The sequence below is a fragment of the Saccopteryx leptura genome, unplaced genomic scaffold (assembly GCF_036850995.1).
Source record: "Saccopteryx leptura isolate mSacLep1 unplaced genomic scaffold, mSacLep1_pri_phased_curated manual_scaffold_26, whole genome shotgun sequence".
Taxonomy (NCBI): domain Eukaryota; kingdom Metazoa; phylum Chordata; class Mammalia; order Chiroptera; family Emballonuridae; genus Saccopteryx; species Saccopteryx leptura.
This window is the reverse complement of record NW_027095708.1, coordinates 54,261-70,283: the sequence shown is the minus strand read 5'-3', so window position 1 is coordinate 70,283 and position 16,023 is coordinate 54,261.

Genomic DNA, 16,023 nt, shown 5'->3' with positions numbered 1-16,023 from the left:
TGTATCTGTGAATGTTTTTATTTCTCCTTCATATTTGAAGGATAGCTTTGATGGGCATAGTATTCATGGCTGAAAGTTCCTCTCTTTCAAGACTTTAAATATTGGGGTCCACTCTCTTCTAGCTTGTAGAGTTTCTGCTGAGAAATCTGATGATTATCTAATGGGCCTTCCTTTATATGTTGTATTCTTCTTTTCCCTGGCTGCCTTGAGAATTTTTTCTTTACCATTGGTTTGTGCCAATTTTATTATGATGTACCTTGCAGTAGGTTTGTTGGGGTTAAGAAAACTCGGAGTTCTGTTTGCTTCATGAATTTGAGGCTTTAGTTCTTTCCACAGGCTTGGGAAGTTCTCATCTATTATTTGTTTGAGTATGTTCTCCATTCCATTTTCTCTCTCTTCTCCCTCTGATATACCTGTTATTCTTATGTTATTCTTTCTGATGGAGTCAGATAATTCTTGTAGGGCTATCTCATTTTTTTAATTTTTCAGTCTCTTTCTTCTTCTCTCTGTTGTGCCTCAAGTTGCTTGTCTTCTATTTCACTAATCCTCTCTTCTATCTGGCCTGTTCTATTAGCTAAGCTTGTTACCTCATTTTTCAGCTCGCGGATTGAGTTTTTCATCTCTATTTGATTTGTTTTTATAGTTTCAATTTCCTTGGACATATATTCTTTGTGTTCATTGAGTTGTTTTCTGAGCTCCCTAAATTGCCTTTTTGTGTTTTCTTGTATATTTCTGAGTATTTTTAGGATTTCTATCTTGAATTCTCTGTCATTTCGCTCCAAGGTTTCCAATATATTAAATTTTTTCTCCATAGAATTTCCCTCATCTATCTGTTTTACCTCTCTTTCTTTTGTATCCATGATATTCAATTTTTTCTTCCTTAATGGCATCTGAGGGTGGTTTTGTTGATAGTATTAATGAGATTTAATAAAGAATAAAAAGTTAAAAAAATAAAAAATCAAAAAAGTTGTTTTTTTAAAATAATAATGAAATAAAGAAAAATAAAATAATAAAAAAATTTAAAAAAATAAAAAAAAAGAAAATTATCTCCCTTCTCCTTTTTTCCTCTCCTCTCCTCTCCCCTCTTTCTTGAGAAAATCTTGTGGTGAACTGTGAATTATATTATATTTAATAGAACAAACAATGCCTGTAATAGAGGGCCTGAATTGGGGAAAAGTAATAAAGGGGCAAAAATAAAATAAAATAATATAAAATAAAAATTTTAAAAAGGGGGGGTATGGACCCATAAAAAGTAAATAATGAAAAAATTTTGATCGAGAATAAAATGATTTGCGTTTAGGTGTTGGTTGACTAAGAGTTATGATGAGAGGAATAAGAGGGAAACAGGAAAATGGGGGGACAAATTAAAAAATTACTATTGTATTTAGTGGAACAAGAGCTTGATAAAATGGAGAGCCAGGGATAGGAGCACTGCTAGTGAGTTAAAAAGGTGAAGTAACCCCCCCCCCAAAATGCCACAAACATAAGTTTGAGTCTCAGATAAGACAATTTGTTCGTTATTGAGGTTTGAATGAGAGGAGACGTAAAGGAGAAAGGAAGAAACTAATATAGAGGGAGAAAAAAAAGAGAGAGAGAGAAAAAAGTGAACCACTAAAAAAAAAAAAAGAAAAAAGAGGAGAGAGAGAGAGAGAGTTAAAAGTTTTGGAGTGCAACCCTCATTGAGAGAAAGGAAGAGGAAAGAAAAGATAATGGGAGATGTAACACTTATGGGTAGTGTAGTTTAAGGAGAGGAGAGAGTAAGACCGGCAGAGAGTTAAACGACCAATTTGGAGGAGAAAAAAAATCAAGGATGAAGATAAGAGAAACAAATGAACAAATATAATAAAATGGGATAGGTTATAAAGTCTGCGGATTATTCTTGATTTTGAGAGGTTATCTTCTTGCTTTTTCTTTTCTCTCCCTCTTCCTGGTCGGTGACTCTGTACCCCGGGTTCTGCCCCTTTGGCATGCTCAGGTAGAGGTTTGCAGTTGATAAGTCTCTATGGCGATGTCATGTATTGTACTTTAATCACGTTGGCAGTTGAGGCTCATTAGCATTTATAGGCTTCGACAGTGAGAGTCCATGTTCCTGGAGCCTCTCTACTAGTCTTTCCTTCCTCAATTAGTAGCCTGATAATCCAGCTATGGGGTTGCTGCTTCCTCTGCCTGGATAGTAAGAGGCTCAAAGAGCTGGCCACTCCCCACTCTATTCCCACTCAGCACAGGGCTCTGGGTAAGGCTCAGTCAATCAGAACTGCTAGCATAATCAGCCAGGGCTTCCACCCACTCAAAGACCTCTGGCTCTGCCACTCTCTCTGGTAACACGGGTGGGAACCCACTCCCAGGGTGCTTGGAGGAAACTCTCGTTCACTGTCTGCGTGCGCAGACCAGAATGTCAGACCGGAAGTCTCGCCCTCTCAGTGAAACACCCCGCCCGCACTGAAAAGTTCCAGCGTTGGAATTGGCTCTCGCTCCGTCCCCGTGTGCGGCTTTTTCAAGGCGCTGGGGCAGCCTGAGATTCTGCTTTAGGCCCACACAAAGGCCCCTGACTCTGCTCCTCTGTGGGATAACACGGGCAGGCACTGCTGAGGCACTCGGAGGAATCTCTCGCTCACTATCTGCACGCGCAGACCAGGATGTCAGACTGGAAGTCTCGCCCTCTGATTGAAACCCCTCTCCTGTACGGAAAAGTTCCAGCGTTGGAATTGGCTCTCACTCCGTCCCCGTGTGTGGCTTTTTCAAGGCACTGGGATGGCCTGAGATTCCGCTTTAGGCCCACACAAAGGCATCTGACTTTGCCTCTCTGTGGTACAACATGGGTGCACACTCCTGGGGTTTGGAAGGAATCTCTCGCCCACTATCTGCACGCGCAGACCAGGATGTCAGACTGGAAGTCTCGCCCTCTGAGTGAAACCCCTCTCCTGTACGGAAAAGTTCCAGCATTGGAATTGGCTCTCACTCCGTCCCCGTGTGCGGCTTTTTCAAGGTGCTGGGGTGGCCTGAGATTCTGCTTTAGGCCCACACAAAAGCCCCTGACTCTGCCCCGATGTGGTACAACACGGGTGCACATTCCCGGGGTTTGGAAGGAATCTCTCGCCCACTATCTGCATGCGCCAACCAGGAGATTGGGTAAAATGGCTGCCCCGCTTGTCTTTCTTTGTCTGGGTTTGGCGCGAGTGTTAGCTGTATTGCCCGGGTTGTCACAGGAACAGTTTTTCCTCGGCTTGGATCTCCATGCCACAGCCTGGTTCGGCCGTTTGTGCCACGGCCTGGATCTATTCACCCCCTTTGCCCGCCTTAGTTTCTATATTCTCAGTTTCCAGTGAAAGCCGCCCTGTTTAGGTTAGTGAGGAAGGTGGAGCATTTCTTACTCCCTATTTCCTTCAGGGTTTGGTTATATATTTAGCCAATTTTTCACTCAATCATACCTTTGGGTGTATTGCGAAACATCTGGAGGCTCCAAGGATAGGTTTTTCTGTTTCTGTTTGAAGATCTTGTTGAGTTTTGGGGGAGATTTATTGGTATCGCTTCCTACCCCGCCATTACTCTGACGTCATCTGGGGACTAATCTTTCAAACAACATCATAATATATATATATATATGGCTGTCCCATATAACTTCAATGAGCCTTAGTATCTATTTTCTTTCCTAAGAGGCCATCAGGAAAAGAACATACCAAGAGTAAAGAATTAAAAATAAAAATAATAATTTGTCTGAGTCTAAATTCTAGCTTTACTAGTTCTAGGCTCTGTAATCCTAAAAACATTACTTAATCTATGCCTTCATTTTCTCATCTATGAAATGGGTATGATGTGGTAGTCAGTTAGACATAATCAGAGCAAAGCCTATAGGCGAGGCACAGAAGGCCACCAGGGCAGAAAGCCCCAGGTGCCTAGCAACAAGTAAAATTGGGAAAACAAGGACCTCACCCCTCAGGCAAATCTTTCTTCCACTATCATATTGCTGACCATGCGGTTTGGACCCCCTGATTTCATAATGCTGGTCATGTGGTTCTGGCCCAGAGAACACACTCAGGGGAGAAGCCCTATATTTGCAGGAATTGTGAGTGAGGATTTACACAAAAATCAGGTCTCCTCAGACACCAGAGGACACACTCAGGGGAGAGTGTGACATGCCCATCTGCAGTCTGTCTTTTCTGCTGGTGGAAAGAAAACTTTTTGTTTAATTTGGTTCCTCTGAGGATACAAGAGGAGTCTCTTCAGTCAGCCTGTAATTGTACTGTGGCTGTGTCCCCCTGGCCACTTGTTTCCTAGACCCAAGTGGACAGTAAAAGAGAGCACACTGCAATACCTGCTTGTCAATTCCAACCACCTCCCAAACCTGGAAGAAAGCTCTCATGGGCATCGACTTGTCTGACTTTAATGGACCACTCAATCTTTAGTAACTCCAAAAGTACTGGGCTCCATATGGACATCCCTTTAGCAGGACAGGTTTTCAATGCATCTTATAGCCATTTGAACCATTAGCCCAACCACTGCTCACAGGTCTGTAAGTACCCAACTTAAGTTCTTTCTCCACTTTTAAATTTTTCCATCACTGTTACAAATAACAGTTTGCAATGCAGCTCCAATGAGCTGACTATTTTTTAGTTTCTTCAATAAGAGTTTTTTAATCCACTGGTCTTAATATAGCAGTTTCCCAAATGTGATTCTCTCCATTCACTTCAGCATGCCATTTTCAAGACAAACAACACTTGGTTGGTCAGTCAAGAGTGGTTTACAGGGCACTGTACAGCAATAATAGAATCCAGCACTTCCCTAGCAGAGTAGAGTCAGTCCTAGAGACAGGGGCTCCCTGCCATTTCTATATGTCTTCCTTGAATTCACCAGGTACCACTGTCCCATATAAACCATTCAAATTTTACTGTGGAACTCTCCCAGGCACTTACATTCACGTTTGATATTTCATTATCTCATGCAAAGTTCTGCCAGTTGTCACTAAGAGGCACTCATGGGCTCTTCCCCAGCTTCCAGTCTATGTTCCACAAAGGGCTAAGACATGAGAATCTGTCCCTCAAGCACTCAGATTCTAAAGTACACTGTCTGTGCTCAGGTACCCTTTCTGATTCCCATTTAGCATGACCAATTACTATCACATGAAGGGCATATTACATGCCATCTGTTTTACAATAATAATGTAGAGATATGTTCCCCATTCAGATACAATTTCTATCCCCTTAAAACAACCTGATAAAACAGTCACTTTACATAATGCTGCTTTTAAACATATCAATTCTCCTAAAAATTTTTACCTGAATTTATCAATTCTATCAACACTAACCAACTATAATACCTATTAGAATGTAATCATTTAGAGTTCACAATTTGTGGAAATGCCACATCACACATGGGTGTCCTTGGTATCAATCTTCTAATCCCTTGATTGGATCTATTGACAAGCAGACCCTAAGGTCAAGAAAAACAAAAGACACCGTTTTCACATTCAACATTTGGGAAATCCTAAAATCAAACATACATTACTTATAAATAACAGTCCATCGCTGGCTTCCAACACAAACCCCTCAGGGAAGAGTAAACATGAAAGTAAAAAGGCAGTGACAGTTGACTGGAACCCCAGATGGTAACTATCCCAGTCCATGGTGCTGGCTTCCATTTAATCTTCTCAGGTGCCAAAAGCAATGGTGCCATCAGCTATACATGGCTTCACAATGTCAGGTACCTTGTCTATTCAGGCTGAGACAAAAGTATTTGCTTTCTGATAAATTCTTTAAAATGAGAAAAATGCAACATTCTATTTACATTACTTAATTCATTTATTCATTACTTTGCAAAAATAAAATAGCAAAAATAATAACAATTAGTACCAAAATGATTTCACCAGTGGCAGAGATATCAGGTTCACTACTGTGTTGAGCTAGATGCTGGCAAAAAAACTAGTCTAGCAATTGATTAACCCTCAGTTCATTCCTGTTCACATAGGGTGAGATTACACACATGCAGGATTCAGGGGGCTACTTTTCCCATCCAGTAATATGGCTAACTCACTGTTAATTTCATTCTGTTAAATAGAATGGAAAAATCTCCTGTCCAATAAGGCCCTTAGAAAAAGGGGCATAGAAGTTAAAAATCAATTACAGTTTCTTGCTTCAGTATTACCTGTTTATACTCCATGTGGTCAAATGCCTGCTACTGTGACCAATGCATCAGTAGACTCAAGTTAAACATTGAGGTGACATGATGGAGAAACTATACCAGTATCATCCCCAAAAGCCATCTTCCCCAGATGCACCAGAGAAACAGAACTACATCAGAAATTACTCCTTTACCCCACCCATGTTCCTGTTGAGTGTGAGCACACACTCCTGAAAGCATGTGAGCCAGCCCTTCAAGATGTTCTCTCTCCCATTTTAGACAACCAATGTTTTCATTTCCTAATCCAATTCTTTATCACACTAGGCCTGACAGCAGGTCTCCGTGCTCATCGTCAGACATATAGGTGGTGCCGTGTGAACCTTGGTCTGAATAAATGATGCTCAGCCATTCACAATGATGCATATCTTCTATTTAAATCTTGGATAAGTCTTGCCATCTGCCAAGGGTTACTGAAGCCCAGGTCAAATCTCGACAGGGTCCAATACCATCAAGTTCAATTTTTTCACTGCCCAGGGCTATGAGCATCAGTCTCATCGCCTGCAATGTTCAGGGTCTTCCCACCAGGGCATCAGCCACACAACCATCTGCAGTCTCTGTCTCTTCTGTTAGCAGACAGAAGACTTCTTATTGAAAATTTGTGCCTCTGATGATGCAAGAGGACTCTCTTCAGTCAGATCATCAGTGCACTGACACAGTGTTCCCACAGCCACTTGTCTCACAGACCAAGATGAATACTTCATGCAGCACACTGGGATACCAGCTTGTAAATTACAACAACCTTTCTAAACTGGAGTAAAGTTATCACGGGCATCAACATGTCCTACTACGTCAAGACAACAGGACCCCCGTGCACATCCCGTTAGTAGGACAGATTTCCATAAACCATGTTGTGTATGAAGCACATAGTCTGGGCACTGTCTACAGTCCTTCAGTCCATATACGCCAAACACAGGGGATTTTTCACTGTTAAATTGTTCCAACATTGTTACAATAACAGTCGGAAATGCAGCTCCAATGAGCTGACCATTTCTTTTTTATTCAACCCAAGTCTTCCTTTGTACTGGTCTTTCTTCACCAGATGCCCAAATATGATGCTGTCCATTCAACTGCGAGCTGCCATCCACAAATGAAACAATTCTTTATTGTTCAGCTCAGAGTACTTCACAGGGCACTGTCCAATGACAGTAGAATCCAGTAATTCCTTATGTAGTTTCCAAGTCACTCCTGGCAGAAGAGGCTCCCTGCCACTTTTACAGGACTTTCTTGCAGTCCCCAGGCACCACAGTATCACATAAACAATTTCCATTTTGTCATGAGAATCTTCTGGGCATTGCCATCCCTATTAGACATTTCAGTTCTCTCATACAAAGACAAAGTCATCGGTATTGAGATGCATTCAGAGGCTCTTGTCATAGTCACAAGTCTATTCCTCACAAAAGACTTTTGTCACTGAGAATCTGTCCACACCAGCACTCACCCTCTATATGGCACTGTGTGCACTCAGGCAATCTGACTGGTTCCCTTTTAGTATGACCAATGTCTATCGCTTGATGGGCGGATTTACATGCATTCTTGTTTTACTAACTAATGTACAAACATGTGCCCCATTTAGATACAGTTTCTATCCCCTTAATTCAATCAGGTAAAACAGATGCAACCATTTCACACAATGATTGTTTCAAACATACCAATTTTTCTACAACCCTTTACATAAATTCCATCAACTCTTATTTTCCCCTACTAAAACCTCTGTCAGAATTAATGGTTTTGCTTTTACTGTTCATGGGAATCCTACATCATGCATCAAGTGTCCTCTGTGCTAACCCCCTAATTTCTTGAATAGTTCCATTGACAAGCAGCCACTAACCTTTGGGAATTGCCTCAGGTCACTTCAAGGTCACAAGAAAGCATTTTTCACACTCAAAAACTGGGAAACTCCTAAGACCAAATACTATTTCTTATACTCACAATCCACTCCATGGCTTCCAATGCAGACCCCACTCAGGTGTGCAGGCTTCCTTTTTACCTTCTCAGGTGAGAAAAGTAACAATGTCATCAGTCCTACCTGGCTTCCCCCTGTTGGGTACCTGGTTTATTCAAGCTAATAGATTTTATTTTCTTGCTCTAAATCACTTTGAAATGTTAATGAAACATTGCATTTCTCTCATTGAATAACCCATTTATTATATATATTATTTATTCATTCCTTTATTTATATATATATATATATTTTTAAAGGAAAGGAGTAACTATTTATATACAAGTGATTTAACCTTTGGAAGAAACATCAGGTTTATCACCTGCTGAGCTAGATGCTGGCAGCAATACTAGAGCAGCAAGTGACTCCCCTCAGTTCACTTCTGCTCACATAGGATGAGATTACACATGTGCAGGATTCAGGGGCTACCTTTCCCACCCAGCAATATGACTAACTCACTGTTAGTCCCATTCTGTCAAACAGGATGAAAGAACCTCCCATCCAATCAGGCCCTCAGAAAAAGTGGCATAGAAGTTAAAACCAGTTACAGTCTCTTGCTTCAGTTGGACCCATTTATACTCCATGTGGTCACATTCCTGCTACTGTGACCAATGCATCAGCAGACTAAAATAAAAAGTTGAGGGGACATGATGGAGAAACTATACCAGTATCATCCCCACCAGCCATCTTCCTCACATGCACCAGAGAAACAGAACTACATCAGGGACCACTCCTTTACCCCACCCATGTTCCTGTTGAGTGTGAGCACACACTCCTGAAAACATGTAAACCAGCCCTTCAAGATGTTCTCTCTCTCACTTAGACTACCAATGTTTTCATTTCCAACTCCAAATCTTTATCGCACTAGGCCTGACAGCAAGTCTCTGTGCTCATCGTCAGACAAATAGGGGTTGCTGTGTGAAAATGGTCTGAATAAATGATGCTCAGCCATTCACAATGGTGTGTACCTTTTATTTAAACTTTGATAAGCCTTTGAAAATTGCCATATACCAAAAGTCAGCCAAGCACAGGCCAAGTCTTGACAGTGTCCAGTCCTATCAAATTCTAATTCTTGGCTACCCAGAGCTATGAGTATCACCGTCACCAGCCGGAATGTTCCAGGTCATCCCACAAGGGCATTAGCCACATGCCCATTGGCAGTCTCTGCTCTTGGGCTGACAGACAGCAGACTTATTTAAAATTTGTGTCTCTGATGAAGCAAATAAACTCTCTTCAGTCAGCCCGTTAATGTACTGTTGCCATGTCCACACAGCCACTTATCTCACAGACTCAGGTGGACTCTTCATAGAGCTCACTGGGGTACAAGCTTGTCAACTCCAATATCTTTCAAACCTGCAGTAAGGTTCACATGGACATCAACAGGACCTACTTCTTCAGTAGGGTCAGACCCCAAGTGCACATCCGTTAATAGGGCAGCTTGCCTTGTACCATGTCGAGTAAGGAACATATTTCAGGGCACTGTCCACTGTCCCTCAGTCCATATATGCCAAACACAGGGGCTTCTTTCACTGTTCAATTGTTCCATCACTGTTACAATAACAGTCTGAAATTCAGCTCCAAAGAGCTGAGCATTTATTATTCAATCCAAGTTTTTCTATCTATTCATCTTTATACACCAGCTGCCCAAACATGATGTTGTCCATTCACTTGGAAGCTGCCAGCCACAAAGCGAAAAGCCCTTTGTTGGTCAATAGAGACTGGTTTACAGGGCACCGTCCAATGACAGTAGAATCCAGCAACTTTTTAAGAAATTTCAAAGTCACTCCTGGCAGAAGAGGTTCACTGCCACCCCTATATGACTTCTTTACGGTTCCAGGCACCGTGGTCCCCTATAAACAATTTTCATTTTATATTAAAAATCTTCTGGGCATTTGTCTCCCAATTAAAAATTTCAGTTTCATCATACAAAGACAAAGTCATCGGCATTGAGGTGCACTCAGAGACTCTTGTCATAGTCCCAAGTCTCTTCCTCACAAAGGATTAAGGCATGGAGAATCTGTCCACAACAGCATTCACCTTCTATATGGTACTGTGTGTGCTCAGGCCATTCGACTGGTTCCTTTTTAGTATGAATAGTGACTATCACTTGAAAGATGATTCTACTGTGGCCAATGCATCAGTAGACTCAAGTTAAAAATTGAGGTGATATGATAGGAAAAGCATACCACTATCACCCCCACCAGCCATGTTCCCCAGATGCATCAGAGAAACAGAACTACATGAGGGATCAGTCCTTTCCCCCACCATGCTCCTGTTGAGTGTGCGCACACACTTTTGAAAGCATGTAAGCCAGCCCTTGAAGCTATTTTCTCCCCCATTTTAGACAACCAAGGTTTTATTTCCAGCTCTAATTTACTTTCACACTGTGACTCACAGTGGGGGTCTAAGCGCCTCCTCAGACATATAGGTGGTTCCATGTGAACTCTGGTCTGAATAAATGATGCTCAGCCATTCAAAATGGTGCATATCTTCTATTTAAGTTGGATAAGTCTTTGAGGATTGCCATTTACCACAGGGTTATCCAAGCCCAAGCCAAGTCTCAACAGGGTCCAAAGCTGTCAAGTATGATTTTTTTGGCTGTCCAGGACTATAATCATCAGTCGCAACTCCCAGCTGTGTTCATGGTCTTCTCACCAGGGCATCTGCCACACACCCATCTGCAGTCTTCGTTCTTTTTCTGGCGTATAGAAGACATCATATTGAAAATTTGAGTATCTGATGATGCTAGAGGACTCTATTCAGTCATCCTGTCAGTGCACTGCAGCTGTGTTCCCACAGTCATTTGTCTCACGAACTCAGGTGGACACTTTATAGAGCTCATTGGGGTACCAGCATGTCAACCTTAACATCCTTTCAAACTTGGATAAGAATCTCATGGGCATCAACAAGTCCTACCTCTTCAGTAGGGCCAGACCCCGAGTGTACATCCCTTTAGTAGGACAGCTTTCCGTGTACCATATAGAGTATGGAACACATTTCAGGGCACTCTCCACTGTCCTTCAGTCCATATATGCTAAACACAGCGGCTTTTTTCACTGTTCAATTTTTCCATCACTGTTACAATAACAGTCTGAAATTCAGCTCCTATGAGCTGAGAGTTTATTAATTTATTCAATCTGAGACATTCTATCTATTGGTCTTTCTACACCAGCTGCCCAAACACGATATTGTCCATTCACTTGGAAGCTGCCATCACAAAGCAAAACAGCCCTTTGTTGGTCAGTAGAGAGTGGTTCACAAAGCATCGTCCAATGACAGTAGAATCCAGCAACTTTTTACGCAGTTTCCAAGTCACACCTGGCAGAAGAGGTTCACTGCCACCCCTATATGACTTCTTTGCCATTCCCAGCATTGTGGTCTCCCATAAACAATTTTCATTTTATATTGAAAGTCTTCTGGGCATTCATATCCCAATTACAAATTTCAGTTCCATCATACAAAGACAAAGTCATCGGCATTCAGGTGCACTCAGAGACTCTTGTCATAGTCCCAAGTCTATTCCTCACAAAGAACTAAGACATGGAGAATCTGTCCAAAACAGCACTCAGCTTCTACATGGTACTGTGTGTGCTCAGGCCATTCAACTGGTTCTTTTTTAGTATGAATAGTGATTATCACTTGAAGGACGTATCTACTGTGACCAATGCATAAGTTGACTGATGGGTAGATTATTTTTTTGTTGTTCAACTCGAGTCTTTCTTTATACTGGTCTTCCTACACCAGCTGCCCAAACATGATGTTATCCATTCACTTGCGAGCTACCATCTACAATTGAAGCAATTATTTTTTTGTCCAACTCAGAGTGGTTCACCAGACACTGTCCAATGACAGTAGAATGCAGTCACTCCTTACACAGTGTCTGTGTCACTTCTGGCAGAAGAGGCTCACTGCACTCCTATATGACTTTCTTCCAGTCCACAGGCACCACAGTCCCACATAAATTATTGCCGTTTTATCATGAAAATCTTCTGGGTACTGCTATGCCTATTAGACATTCAATTCCATCATACAAAGACACAGTCGTCTGCACTGAGAAGCACTTAGAGGCTCTTCTCATAGTCCCAAGTCTATCCTCACAATGTATTAACTAAGGCATGGAGAATGTGTCCACACCAGCACTCAGCCTCTATGTGGCACTGTGTGCACTCAGGCAATCTGACTGGTTCTCTTTTAGTATGACCAAATGCTATCACTTGGTGAGCGGATTTACATGTGTTCTTGTTTTAGTACATAATGTACAGACATGTGCCCCATTTAGAATCAGTATCTACACACTTAAATCAATCAGGTAACACATGCAACCATTTCACATAATGATTTTTTCAAATGTAACAATTTTTTATAACCTTTTACATGAAGTCCATCAACTCTTATTTTCCCTGACTATAACCTCTGTCATATTTTAAAGGCCTAGGTTTCATTGTTCCTGGAAATCCTATGTCATGCATCAAGTGTCCTCTGTGCCAACCCTCTAATTCCTTGAATAGTTCCATTGACAAGCAGTCATTAACCTTTCGGATGTCCCTCAGGTCACATCAAGGTCACAAGAAAGCATTTTTTACACGCAAAAACTGGGAAAATCCTAAGACCAAATACTATTTCTTATACTCACAATCCACCCGATGGCTTCCAACACAGACCCCTTAAGGAATATCTGTCATAAAAATGAAGAGGTACTGACACACGATTAAGATCCCAGACCGTAACTATCCCAGTCCTCCTCCCAGGACAAGGCCACTCAGGTGTGCAGGCTTCCTTTTCACCTTCTCGGGTGAGAAAAGTAATGATGTCATCAGTCCTACCTGGCTTCCCCCTGTTGGGTACCTGGTTTATTCAGGATAAGAGACAATTTTATTCTCTTACTCTAAATTTCTTTGAAATATTAATGAAACATTGCATTTCTCTCATTGATTAACCCATGTATTCATTCCTTTATTTATCCATATTTTTAAAAAAGGGAATGTTGTAACTATTTATATACAAGTCATTTACCCTTTGGAAGGAACGTCAGGTTTACCACCTGCTGAGCTAGATGCTGGCAGCAAAACTAGTGCAGCAAGTGACTCCCCCTCGGTTCACTTCTGCTCACATAGGGTGAGATTACACACGTGCAGGACTCAGGAGCTACCTTTCCCACCCAGCAATATAACTAACTCACTGTTAGTCCCATTCTGTCAAACAGGATGAAAGAACCTCCCATCCAATCAGGCCCTCAGAAAAAGTGGCATAGAAGTTAAAACCAGTTACAGTCTCTTGCTTCAGTTGGATCCATGTATACTCCATGAGGTCACATTTCCACTACTGTGATCAATGCATCAGCAGACTAAAGCAAAAAGTTGAGGGGACATGATGGAGAAACTATACCAGTATCATCCCCACCAGCGATCTTCCTCAGATGCACCAGAGAAACAGAACTGCATCAGGGACCACTCTTTTCCCCACCCTTGTTCCTGCTAAGTGTGAGCACACACTTTTCAAAGCATGTAAGCCAGCCCTTCAAGCCATTCTTCCCCTACTCCTCATTTTAGACAACCAATGTTTCCATTGCCCACTACAATTCTTTATCACACTAGGTCTGACAGCAGGTCTCCATGCTCATCATTAGACATATAGGCGGTGCTGTGGGAACCTTGGTCTGAATAAATAATGCTCAGCCATTCACAATGGGGTGTCCACTCTTTAGGTCTTTGGTAAGTCTTTGAGATTGCCATCCGACATAGAGTTAGTGAAGCCCAGGCTAGCCTTGACAGCATTCATTACTATCCATACCGATTTTTTTGGCTGCTCTAAGCTATGAGCATCAGTGTCACTGGCCGGCAAAATTCAAGGTCTTCCCAGCAGGTAATCTGCCACATGCCATCTGCAATCTCTGCTCTTCTACTGGTGAACAAAAAAAACCCTTTTTATTGAAAATTTGTGCCTCTGGTGATGCTACAGGTCTCTCTTTAGTCAGCTCATTAGTGCACTGAGGCAGTGTTCCCACAGCCACTTGTCTCACTGACTCAGGTGGACACTTAATGGAGCACACTGGGTGACCAGCTTGTCTAATCCAACATCCTTTCAAACCTGCAGTAAGGTTCTCATGGCATCAACAGGTCTTACTACTTCAACAGAACCAGAACCCCTGTCACATCTCTTTAGTAGGGCAGCTTTCCATGCACCATGTAGCACAGGGAGCACATACTCAGGACACTGGCCACTGGCCTTTGGTCTATACATGCCACACATAGGGGCTTATTCTATTGTTCAATTTTTTCATCACTGTTACAATAAAAGTCTGAAATTCAGCTCCAATGAGCTGATCATTTATTTACTCAATCTGACATTTCTATCTATTGGTATTTTTACCCCAGCTGCCCAAACACAATTTTGTTCATTCATCTAGGAGCTGTCATCCACAAACCGAAACATCCTTTTTTGGTCAGCCAAGAGTGGTTCACAGGGCACTGTCCAATGTCAGAAGAATCCAGAAACTCCCAATGCAGTTTACGAGCCACTCCTGACAGAAGAGGCTCCCTGCCACTCCTATATGCCTTCTTTCACATTCCTAGGCACCATGGTCTCACATTAGCCATTTCCATTTTATAGTGAAAATCTTCTGGGCATTCTAATCCTTATTAGACATTTCAGTTCTCTCATACAAAGACAAGGTCGGCACTAAGAGAAACTCAGAGGTTCTTGTCATAGTCCCAATTATGTTCCTCACAAAGGACTTTGTCACTGAGAATCTGTCCACACCAGCACTCAGCTTCTATATGGCATTGTGTGTGCTCAGGCAATCTGACTGGTTCCCTTTTGGAATGACCAAGGACTATCACTTGAAGAGCAGATTTACTGTGACCAATTCATCAAGTAAACTCAAATAAAAAATTGAGGCGACATGATGGAAAACGTATACCACTATCATCCCCGCCAGCCATCTTACCCAGATGCACCAGGGAAACACACTACATCAAGGACCACTTCTTTACCTCACTCATGTGCCTGTTGAGTGTGAGCACACACTCCTGAAAGCATGTAGCCAGTCCTCTAGCCTTTCTCTTCCCTATTTTAGACAACCAATGTTTTCATTGGCCGCTCCCACTCTCTCTCACACAGGGACTTACAGCAGGTTTCTGTGCTCACCATCAAGACATACATGAGGCACAGTTGTCATGTTAATGCAGCTTCTGAAACCGAATATTCTCCATTCACTTTAGGGCTATCATCCATAAACCAAACTCTTTGTGGAGAGTGGTTAAAGCACACTGTCCAATGACAATAGAATCCAGTCTCTCCTCCCACTGTTGACAGTATCCTAGAGAAAAGTCTCTGCCTCTGCTGTATGTCCTCCTACATTTCCCAGGACCACTCTCCCATTTATGCCACTTCTGTTTTCTTAATAAAAATTTCTGGGCACTCTCATCCTGTGTTGGATGTTTCAGTTCTCTCTTTCAAGTCCCAGTAGTCATTACTGAGGGCCACTCATAGAGTCTTGCCATAGTCCCCGTCTATGCCCCACAAAATACTGAGGCACAGAGAATCTGACCTCCCCTGCCACTTATCTACTGACAGCATGTTCTCTGCTCATTGTCAGACATTATAGGCTATAGCAAGTGTTCCTTGTTGAAAATAAATGAAGCTTAGCCTTCTACTTTGGTGTAGTATCTTCACATTCTTTTACAATTGTCTGAGCCTTTCTATCTACCATCATGTTAGCTAAGCCCACACCAGGTTCTGAGAGGGTCCATAGCTGCAAATTCCCAATTGTGACCACCTATAGCTACAAGCATCAGCCTCACCTGCCGGCTATGTTCAGGGTCTTCCCACCAGTGAGTTTGCCACACACTTCTCTGCCATTTCTGTCTCTTCTGCTGGCAGACAGAACACTTATTGAAATGTGCCTCTAG